We start from the raw sequence: 11,802 nt of genomic DNA on the forward strand, positions 1-11,802 counted from the left end.
TGTTTTTATTTTGTGCAAGTAACCAAAACACTGGTATGTGATCAAATCTGTAAGTCAAACTACTATAGCAAGCAAAAGCCATAAAAATTAAACATTGAAAAAGTCACCATTACAAGATAGTGTTCTGTGATCATTCCATTAAGATTTTATGTAACAGCCATGCTGCCTTCATGAGGAGAAAAGGGAGGATAGAAGAGGGGACAGCCCAAGGAATATGCACTTTTTCCACCTCAAGCTGAACATGAAAAAAATCCTGAAAAAAACACCTAAAGAGCAAAGTAGGTGCAGCTAATGTAATGCTTTTAAACCTGCAGAACAACAATTCTCAATCACTTTTCTAAATAGTGTGGGGGATTTGATGGGTTCTGTTTGTTTAAGTACCCTTCCCATTGAGTAATCATGTGTCAGATTACTCAACTCCATTTGAGTGAGCTTGAAAAAATGAAGACACAGTATTTTTATAATTCTGTCCAAGTCATAACAAGTTAGAGAAAATATTTACTTCCTGAATACTGAGAAATAAGTGTTTACTCCAAAAACTTTGTTTCATCTTACTATTTGCTTTCTTCTCAAATATTCACCTTAAAATTTTGTAAAGCACATCAGCTTCAGCAGTGTTCTTTTTAGCTTCCATTTCTCAATTGTTCTGTCACACTGTGTAGCATTCAGAGCTAGAAACACAGTTTATGTTAAGGTCAAAATTTTGAGTTAGCTTCATGAAAAATATATTTTAAATTCTCTAAAATTTCTCCATCATGCAAACAAAATATTGTTGAGTGAAAAGATCAGGAGATAACCCTCAAAAGCTTAGTCCTGCTCCAAAAATAAAATGCCAATAAACACACTTTTTAAATTCACTAATGAGTTAGTTCTGAGGGTTTTAGTTTCTGAAGATACTGATCTGTACCTATCATCAGTCTTAATGCAACAGTTTTGGAGATTCATAAGTTTAATAGAATTAATGTTTGAATTCATTTTTTTGCTGAAAGTATGGTTTAAAAAGCTGACTGAGCTTTTCCATGTTCTTCCATTTTCAGCAAAATAAAACCTTCAGAAGGCAAGTCCCAGCTTTCCTTGCCAATTGACAAGCACTATCTATCATGGTTATTTTCACTTAAAGGAATTTTACCCTAAAGGAAATTCTTTCCATTCCCTTTCCTGTTTGTTTTGATTATCTCAGTATGTATTTGCAACCTTGTTCATACTGAAGCTGAATATTATACAAACACCTGAAATTTTAAACACTTAATAAAATGGATTCCAAAAACCAAAACAGGGATCTGAAGGTCTGGCTCATGCTTTGGTAAACACAGAAATATTTAAAAGTGTAACCACTGTGAAGCTGGATGAGAAAAAGCAGGAATCATCTCAAGCTTCCGGGGTTCTGCTGGGTCTTGTTTATAGCTAATGAAACTAAGAGGTTAAGGGTGAACATTTTAAAAGTGCAAACAGAAGATGTTTCCAGAACTGAACCATTTTAATTTGTACTTTAAAATACTCAAACAAATCACAGATTTTTTTTCCCCCAGCCACATGGGTACCTTTAGCATGGGTTATCACAATTTTCATTGTACTAAAATTAGTAGCCAAAGCAAAAGAACAAAATACAAATCTAAGTTTGACTTGCTGAGAGCCAATTTCAAATTCATATCCTGTTCCTTAACATTAAAACAATCTTTTGGAAGGGATCCAATGGAATTGCTCAATAGAAATTCACACATACAAATTCTAGTATTGCTAAACATGTTTTAATCAGTGACAAAGTCAGCAAAGTGTATCTGAAGCCAAACCTGAGAGGACATGCTATTGTCTTCAAGCATTTATTTTATTGTTAAGTTCTAGAGTTGTAAAGTATTTAACTGCCAATAATTTATTTGGGAATTCTAAACGAAGAATATACAATATGAGCCTATAATGCAAGACCGTAAGGAGTCTTGTAGAAAGATCTTCACAATATTGTAATAGAGAAATATTCTGTACAAATTCTGAAATATGATAAAGTGAAATCACAGTGTGCTGGAATAGCAACTAAAATTCTCAATTATCAGAGCAACTGATAACCCCAAAAAATGTTGTGATATTTCATAGATTAACTCACACTGGAAGCCACAACAGCTCTGTATTCAGACTGACTTGCTTATGGCTTTGCCCAGTTTAGTCTTAAAAAATATGGAAAGGATGTGGATTTTACAACCTGTGCTACCTATTCCAGCTCCTCAATGTCCTTAGGGTGAATTTTATTTGCAGGTGCCAAATCAGAACCTCACCTGTTTTAGGCTGTGACCACTGTCTCTGTTCCTCCTGCCATGTACCCCTGTGAAGGGCCTGACATGTGTTCTTGATAACCTCTCAGGTATCACCTTGTGCGGTATGCATCCCCTGAGCTTTCTGATGTCCAGGCTGTGAAAAGCCATTTCTCTCAGCCTCTCCTTACATGCTCTAAACCCCTAATTTTCCTGGCTTTCCAACAAATTAGATTCCATTTACTCAATCTATTTGGGGAACCAAAACTGGATGGGTGTATCCAAAGTGGTGGCCTAAAGAATACTGAGTTTTGGCAACCCACTGGCTCTGCTTCTGCTCATCCAGCCTAGCATGCTGCTGGCATTTGTCACTGGCAGTGAAGCCTGACATGCTGGCTCATGTGTCACAATGTGCAGGTCTCTTCCCAGGAAGTCACTCCCCAGCCCATCCTGTGCCAAGGGGTAGGAAGACGCATTTATCCTTGTGGAATGTCATGGGGTCCATTCCACCAGCCTCTCTCAGCTGCAGAGCACTGTCCTCACATGTGTCAATTACTCCCACAACGTGATGTCACATGCAAATTTGATGAGAATACACTTCATCTCTTCCTCCAGATCAAGGTACTAAACAAAACAGGTCCCAGTACAGTACTCCTCATGTAACTCGTCTCCAGGTGGAATACAAACCACTAAGTGCGATGTTTTGAGCCTGACAATCATGCTTAAAGCCTGGATAAACTGAAGATAAATGATGGTCCAACTGCCGTATGCAACATTAAATCTGATCTGATGGCATTTACAGTTTCAGGGGTATACAAAAAGGTCCCATGACTAAAAATAAGTATATAAAAGATGCTCAGAAACTTCACACAAGGCTATTTTAATTACTGCTTAAGGAAAAAAAAGAAAACAAAACTGAACACAAAACCAACTTCAGTAGATTTCTTCCTAATAAGGAAGAAAACATATGACTAAAGAAAAATACGTTTACATATGAAACATACATGATGAATGTGTTTAAGTTTCAAAATCTGTAAATACAGTCCATGAAAATAAAAATTAATTTCATCACCCAACCAAGGAAACCTAAAGTCATTATCCACCTTATACATGAGTCATGAAATAGGAAAGTCTTCACACTGTAACAAACAAATCAAAACAAATAATTTCTTAAAACGAAGTTTAAAGTTATTTATCAATTTAATTGATTCAGTTATATTACACCTATACCACAGATACATTGACCCCTACTTATGGGATTTCTAGTTGAGCAAATCTCTACCCACAGAAAACAACACTTGCTGAGAATGGGTTATACTGTGGAGTATTTTTTCATTCTTATAACTGTGGAGTTTTTTCATTCTTATAACTGGTTGTTAAGTCACAGAGACAAATACCTAACAGATTTTTAGATATTTCTTACTATTACCTTTCCCTGCAGTGATTACTGTAGCTGCCATAAAGAATACATACAACTGCACTGAGAAATTCAATTGAGACAGCTGACATAGAAAAAAATAAAATCTCTAACTTGCAACTTTAAACACCTCTGACCTACAGGCATACTGAACACTGGAAAATGGATGTATTGGAATATTGATACTGTTGGGTATTGCCTACATAAGAAAGAGAAAATCATTACTATTAAGCATCTATTTTCCCAGGAGAAAGAATTATTATAATGTATATATGTAAATACTCTATTTTAACACTCAGCCCCACAAAGCAAGGGTAGATACTCAATTAGCAACTTGTGCATACAGAGACACAGTTTGTACACCCATTACCAGGCAGAGGTACACTCTGTACATCGATAGTTATAATGTAATCTTATATATGTAACAATACTTTAAAAAAAAAGCAATAAAATACAAAGTAAAACCAAAACACTTTCCAAATGTGGTATCTATTTGCGGCAGATCAGTATAACAGAAAGAATGATCACCAATTTTTATTTCCTAAGGAAACAAGGCAGTTATACAGTGCAATACCTCCCTCCACCTCCAGATTTGTTGAGCCTATTTGACTCAGCATCTGATAAAGTTTCAAGGGTAGCTATGCTCCTAGAAACTTCATTTCAAAGATCAAACAACCACAGAGAAAAAGCACAAAGCATTCCAAGTGTGAGAGAAGCAGACATTAGCAAAATTACCAAATCTGACAAGCACACAGACTAATGAAACTTCACTCAGCAATCTCCACCAGAGGCAATGATTTCCAGGGGTCCAGGTTAAGCAGCCTGGCTCAGAATGTCAGTAAAACCCTCTGCTCTATCAGTAGAAACTTCATCTTATACAAAAAATATTTGAGCTCAATTTGTATTTGAGGTTTTTCAGTGTAGCACTCTGAGCAACCACCTGTACAGTTCTTGGCCAGTTTAGATAAGCTCATCTATTCTGATCACTTCTTGTAACAAACTGCTCAAATCCTACATTTAAAGAAGTGTAACTGAGCAAACATGCTCACACACTGTTATGGATTACACCAATCACTGTATTTACTCCACCTCATCTCAACAACTCTAAAAATAACCTTTTTGAAATGGCTTCCTATGCAAACAAGATTGTGTGATTCAAAGACATGTATGAAGATACCAAGAAAAGTTTGGGGTGAGGGGATGGAAACAGCAGAAGATCTGAGAGGAGGACGACACCCACCTCTGGAATACCTGTTCTCAAAAAAATGGTAGCCAGACAAGGGAGAAAATGTTTTGAACACTGACAGGTTTCTCCCAATAGTTTCTAATTCTGCCAGGCAGCTTCCAGAACTGAATGCAGATGCCTGTGTATCTTTGCCAAATTATTTTGTGAATGGACTGTTGTTTCAGCTGTCTGAAAAGGGAACTTGAAATAAAAGGTTACAGTTTTGATAAAAGGATTTTAAGTACCTGGACATCACTTAATTACTACTACACTTCAACCCAGATCAAAGAACTTGGATCAAGCTAAAAAATCCCTCTATAATAATAATATAAAGGAGGCTATGTAAGTGCTAAAATAAGTCTCATGTTTTAGCATATTAGGAAATAAAAATTTTTAAATCCTCAGCTATTTAAAAGCTTTCTTCATGTGACCTTCCCTGCTGTACATCTTAACAAGTTTCCCACACCTGAACATCCCAAGAATCTAAAAGTTGAAAATACTTGCACCTCTTACATAAAATGACCATACTCAGAGAATGACTTTGTAGCTATTAAGCTTGCTGTATTTAACAACATACATTCTTTTTCTAATTTACCATGTAACAAGAACAGAACAGTAGCTCTTCAAAATGCCAACACCTCAACAGTTACTGTGTGGCTTATCACTGAACACCAAGTTATCTCATGTTTTTGTCAAAAACATCACAAACTCAACCTAACAGAAACCCCAGTTGATTTCACTTGTTACCTCCAGCGTCAGACTGTAGCACACTGACACAACATAGCTTTAAACTAATTCCTACCTTGTCTCAACTCTTATCACAAGTTCCATACTGCCAAATTTCAAACATTTTTCTCTGAGCCTCAGAAGGAAGAGAACAGAAGATTAATGACAATACTGTGGAGAAAATAGGACATGGGTTTGTAAATACACTGGGTTGTTTCACATTAGTCCAATGAAGAAAAATTATTCTCACACTGGGTTTGCATTCATCATCAATTAGAATTTTTCACAACAAACCCAGAGCATCCTGCTGAACCCAAATCACAGCTGGCAATCCTGCAGCCCAGTGAGGCAAGGCAGTCACTGCCTTTGAAAAAGCTCCCTTCATTGCTTTAGGGAAACACCAAGAGGAGCAAGAATAATAAGCTGTTGTCCTGACAACCTTACAAAATAAAACCAAGGCTTGCTTTACTACAGCAGAACACTACAGACAACCTGATCACTGTAAACTGCTCCTAATTCTTCAAGAGCAGCTGGCAGTGCAATAAGCAAGACCAGCACAGCAAAATACATATGCTTACTTACACACTGTTGATGATATGCACATGAGGCATGAGAATGCATAAACAGACACAGCCACACTCTTCTGGTCTTTTTTTCTCCTCACACTTATTTTTCCACTTTGTGTCACACTAGTATTACAATGGTGTTTCAAGCTAAAACATATCAGGTATTTCTTTTCAGTGCTGAGAAGCCAGAAAAACACAAGAAGCAGTGGAGTGCTCTTTTCCTTGAATGCACTTTAGGTGTCTAAAAGTAGGAAGTAATCAGTTTTGAACAGAAGGCCACAAATGAGAACAACCAGAGAAGAAGAATGATTAAATAACTTGCAACTCTCAGGTTGAAAAAATAATCAAAACAAACCTGGAAAAACCCTAACTGACTGAAATGTCCTATCTTCCACAAACACCTTCTTCACAAAATATAGGAAATGAAGCTGCTTTTTTGCAATTACTATTTTGCTAATTGTGCATTAATTTCAGCACTTCTTTTTACTCCCCCACATGAAAGGGAAAAAACTAGCAAAAAATATTTTAACACTATGTGCACTTATAACACATACTTTAGAATGTTTCACTCCACCCTTATTCACCTTAATTGCCATTTCACTGTCACATCCCTTCACAATTTATCAGATTTGACTGAAGTGACTGTAAAAATCCAAAATGGAATACAGAGTGGCGCAGAAACTCCTTTCCATCTCATATATATGGAACAAACAAGTGTAAAAAAGAAAAGGCAACTCAAAACAAAACACCAAAAAAATTCCACATCACTAGAAAAATTGTATCGAGGTATTAAAAGACATTTTATTCCATTTAAATTAACCTGCCACAGAATGCCTGATGTTCTCAGAGTACCTTTCCTAATAAAAACATTTTAAGTATTGTAATCTGCTGTTCTTGTAATTTGTAAAATGGTTCTGTCATTTCACCACAGTTTGTATCAGGTTTAAAAAAAAGTTGGTGAGGCTAAAGGGAAATGGAAGGGCAAATTGATGAGTTTTATGAGAGCTTTGTATCTTTAGTCTTTTAGGCAGTGTTTGAAGCATAGGTATTCCACAATATGACTTTTCAGGTGTAAGTTATGTGAAACCAATTTGATGGGATTTATGTTAGAGGACACATGATACACATAAATGCAGGCAGGCATTATCACAATCCACAGCCACTACGCCAGTGAGAATTCAGGCAGAGGGGGAGGAAAGAACAAACAGCAAACAATACAGGAGCATTGCACAAATATCTGCAGAGCTGGGTATGCGGCTCTGCAGGATCCAGAACAAAAAATGAAGACATTATATAAGAAAAGACTCAAAGTCAATGGCAAAACTCCAAGTCCTGCGCTCAGAATTTTATTTGAGCTGCCGAGGGGGAGGGGCAGCCAGACAACTTCAGCTACTGCCACCTTCCAGCCTCCCAGCTGAGGAAACCAATTTACTACTGCTCCTCTAGCCTCCTTCTACATTCCCTCTCTTTCAAAAAATAGCTATGGTATCTTTCTACATTGCATGTCACAGCTTAAAAAAAAAAAAACAGAAAAAGTAGTTACAGGTCTTTTTCCAAAGTAACACAGAATCCCCAGTTAACAGCACTAAAATAAATGCCTACTTCATTTCAAACATCTACAATTCTTAAAATGTTTTACAAGCATCAAATCCGATGAAGCTGTTTGCCTGCATGTCCAAAAAGATGGGACAGCAGCTGCTTACATTTATTACATGTTCAGAACACTAACTCCATAAGGATCCAAGACATTTTTTAAACAAAAACTTTAATTATGTATGCACTGCTCATTATTTAAGAAATTCCAGAAAACCAGAAGAATCCACTTATAAATCCTGAGTAGCTAACTGCTGATGTAATTACAGTTTCATGATCCAAACAAGAGCATACATATCTTCTAGCAAGAACTATGGTGCAAACTAATCACAGTGACATTTCTGCCTACTGCTGTCCTGTCTAACTAAAAACTAGAAGAGTATCACCAATTATAATAATCCTTTTCAATCTTCTGCTCGTTCAATTATGCCTCAAAGTGGCTTCAAATCTGGGGTCAGTGCTTTACTACAAAGGAAGGCAGGTTCTCTCTCATTTACTTCTGTCAGGATAAATCAGATGTTTAAGTTTGCTCTTTCACAACAAACTAAAAAAAAAGAAAAATAAAAGACAGCTATTCATGTGAAATCCTCACAATTCTTAAAAATCTAACCAGTCGTATGACACCATCACTGAACGTCATCAGGAATTAATGTTATCCTTAATGAAATTTATGTAAACAACCAGTGTTTAACAAACAAACAAACAAACAACTGTGAAACATACTTTTCAATCTACTAAATACAAATTCCCTTATAAATTCTTCCTATTGGATTATTTGATTTGGTAGACAGTCCTCACACTCTTCTCTCAAAATTCAGGTAGAAAAACCAGGGTTGAAAAGGACTATGAGGGGCAGCCTCAAACTTCATTAACTGTCCAGATTCACAAAAGGATGAAAATTGTGCTGAAAATAAAGAAATAAACTGAAGCTGATCTTAACTTTGCAAGAGGCAACATCTTCAAGAATCAGATACAAATTATGTTACCTAATACAAAAAAAATTCTACTCTGAGGACAATATTTTGCCATCTGTTTGACCACTGCTTTGCTTAGTTCCTCATTTGACTCTCTTCATTTGCAAGAGTATTTCACAATGCACTTGAGTAATGGCATGTCATAAATGCCTACAAAAAGAAGACCATATTATCTTTCTTTCAGGAAAATGAAATATAAACCTTTAAAAATACTCTGATATGTACAGTAAGCAAATACCAGCTACAAAGAACTGAGGTTTTGTTTAGTTCTAAGCTCCACATTATATCCTTGGCATATATGAATGAAATTATCTTTAATTGATCCAACAGGATTGGTGAAACAGTCTGGCATCCTTACAAGCATTCCTTCTGGTTCCATCTAAGTGCTACATGACCTGCTAAGGTAACCCACTGGGCATGCAAAACCAAGACAATACATTCAGAGATCTCTCTAAATCTAGCTTTATATGAATGCTACATGAATTATAAATCAACTGTTGTGGACCCTAAGTGATGTTTAAATATATATAATGCATTAGAGCTCTTGATGATTTAAACATGTTTGCATTAATAATACAAGATATTTCAAAGATCAAATTTGAAGATTTAAGAATTTCAGAGCCACCACTGAAGAAGCGAATGGAGGGCAAATAATACATTCCCACTGACAAAAGGCACAGTTTTGTAAAAACACAAGAAACACAGTAATAAGGCATCAAGTCTAGGCATTTCTATATCCAGCAGGCTGTGAAGCACTATGTTTCTGAATCCAATTCCAAAACGTTTCAGTCTAAGGTATCTAGGTTCAGAATCTAGGGGGAAAATAGCTGAACAGACAATATTAATGCACTACGGTCCCATTTAAAATAAATCCATCAAACTAAATAACAACTGAGACTGAATTATTTGTTTTTCCCCATTTTCAAACATCCTGCGTTATCCAGCTGCTTTCCTTTATAGCAATGTAAATATTATGCAGAGTTACCTTCCAACTAAACAAACTTTCTTTAGATATTAGTAACACACATGTAAAATAAAGTCTAAAGAGGCAACATAAGCTAATCAAAACAACAAATTCTGTCAGCTAGTAGGCAAGTTTCAGATCTGCTCGTGTCTCATCGGTGCAGAACTGACCAGAAGATAGTTTACTATTCACGTGAAAAAAAAAAAAAATAAAATAGACAAACACAGAAATAGCAGGCTGCAGAGACAGATTACATGCTTTCCTTCCCTGCAGGATAGCTGATATAAGAAAGCCATCTAGTGTTAACTTTCAGAAGTGAAAACTGCGCACAAAAGAGCTCGGGAAAATTTACATGTGCAATTCTCTAACTTTGCATGTCTTTTGCATCATAAAAAAAAATAAAACTCGTTTCCTCTAGAAACGAGGCTGAAAGCAAGTATTCAAACTACCGATGTATTAAAATAATGCAGCACCAAGCACTAAGGTAGTTTACTGACCTACTTCGTGAACCTTAACAGCCATATCTGAGATTTGTCAGCTTCGGAGTTGCCTTTGTCAAGGCTGTGTAACGCTACTTCCCCATTCGCAGGGGCTCGCACAGCGCAGCCGAGCCCTGCCGCCCAGCACACAAGGGCTGCGAAGCCACCAGCATCAAATCCGAGGCAAAGTTGAGCCGAGCTCGCTGCTATTTAACAAACCGAACGTCAACTTTGGAGAACGGACCCCTAAACAGCTCTGGGAGATAGCAAGATAACAAAGAGTGCAAAAGGATGCAGCCTGCGCCCTGCATCCAGCAAGCAAAAAAAAAGGGGGGGGGGGGGCGGATTTAAATCATTTAAGGAAACTGCACGGGCTGGAGAGGCTTTTCCTCTGCTACCCCAAGCGCTGGGCGGTCCCCGCTGCACCGTGCCCGCTCTGAGCAGCAGCTCTCCCCAAAGATGTCCGATCCGGGCAAACTTACTCCGCGATTGCCATTATTCTTGGAGTGAGACTCGGAGAGAGGAGCGGGAGGCTCGGGCTGCCTCACTCGGCGGCAGAAGCGCCCCGCAGGTGACTGCGACCCGGCGGACGCCCCCGCGGCCATTCTCCACGGGGCGGATCGCATCGCTATGTATAAAGGCGACGTGCGGGAGCGAGTCGCCCCGGCCGCCACACGGAGCCCGCCGGGGCGGGGTGGCTGCGGCCGGGGCGAGGCCGGGGTGCCGCTGGGGACGGGGGGCCGCCAGGGAAGTGGGGCCCGCGCCTCCCCGCTGCTTTCCCACCCCCCTCAGCCCTCCGTCCTGCAGCGCAGACCGGAGAAGCCGAGCCTCCTTCCCAAAGGCACCTGAGGGAAGAAGAGATGGGTCTGCCCTCACAGCACCCCCTTCCCTGAAGTGCTCCCGAGCCCTTCCCGGGAGGGAAGGCACTCGCACGCCCGCGGGGCACGGACGCGGTGGCGGGCGCCGCTCCTTACCTGGTGCTGCCGCGGCCGCCGCTGCTGCCCGCGCTCCGGCTGCTCCGGCCGCGGGACCCCCATGCCCCCCGCGCACACGGGCTGCGCTCCGCTCCGCTCCCTCCCGCGGGACCCGCCACCCACGGCGGCCCGGAGCCCTGCACACAACCGGGGGCCGTGCGCTGGGGTGCTGCGGGGTACTGCGGGCTGGCGTGAACGCCGCTGCTCCTCCTCTCGTTCCCCCGCCACCCCTTCCCGGCGCTCCCCCGCGCTCCGCCCGGCGCTGGGTCTGGAGTGCGGCTCCGCCGCCGGACGGGAGGGCGGGGCGGCGGCGGGAGGGCGGGGGCAGCAGCGACACTCACACCCGCGCTGCCGCCCCGCACGCCGCGGCCCCGCCCGCCCGCCCCGCCTCCAGCGGCTCCGCCGGCGCGGCCCCGGGGACCGCCAGCTCCGCAGCGGGCACTCGCGCTGTCGCGCATCCCGAACCCCGGGCCCCGCCTGACACCGCCTCCCCCGCCGCGGCGGGGTGCGGGAGGGATCCCCGGGGCTTCCCGGGGACGGGCGGCCAGCTTGGGATCGGAAGCGAGCAACAGGTGGGGTGCGGGATGTAGCGAGGCAGAGCATGGGGGCCCGGGAAGGGCCCTCCCGTCAGCGAGCCGGGG

General features: G+C 40.8%; 1 protein-coding gene across 1 annotated transcript in view; it reads right to left on the reverse strand.

The window, feature by feature from the left end:
- Positions 1-11,390, reverse strand: part of SIPA1L2 (signal induced proliferation associated 1 like 2) — a 124,676-nt gene extending 113,286 nt beyond the window's left edge. The window contains exon 1 of the mRNA XM_058800909.1: positions 11,162-11,390. The gene's annotated coding sequence lies outside the window, so the exon portion shown is untranslated. The remainder of the gene's footprint in view (positions 1-11,161) is intronic.
- Between the last annotated feature and the right edge of the window lie 412 nt (positions 11,391-11,802).

Source organism: Ammospiza caudacuta, chromosome 3, assembly GCF_027887145.1.
Source record: "Ammospiza caudacuta isolate bAmmCau1 chromosome 3, bAmmCau1.pri, whole genome shotgun sequence".
In the NCBI taxonomy this organism is placed as follows: Eukaryota; Metazoa; Chordata; class Aves; order Passeriformes; family Passerellidae; genus Ammospiza; species Ammospiza caudacuta.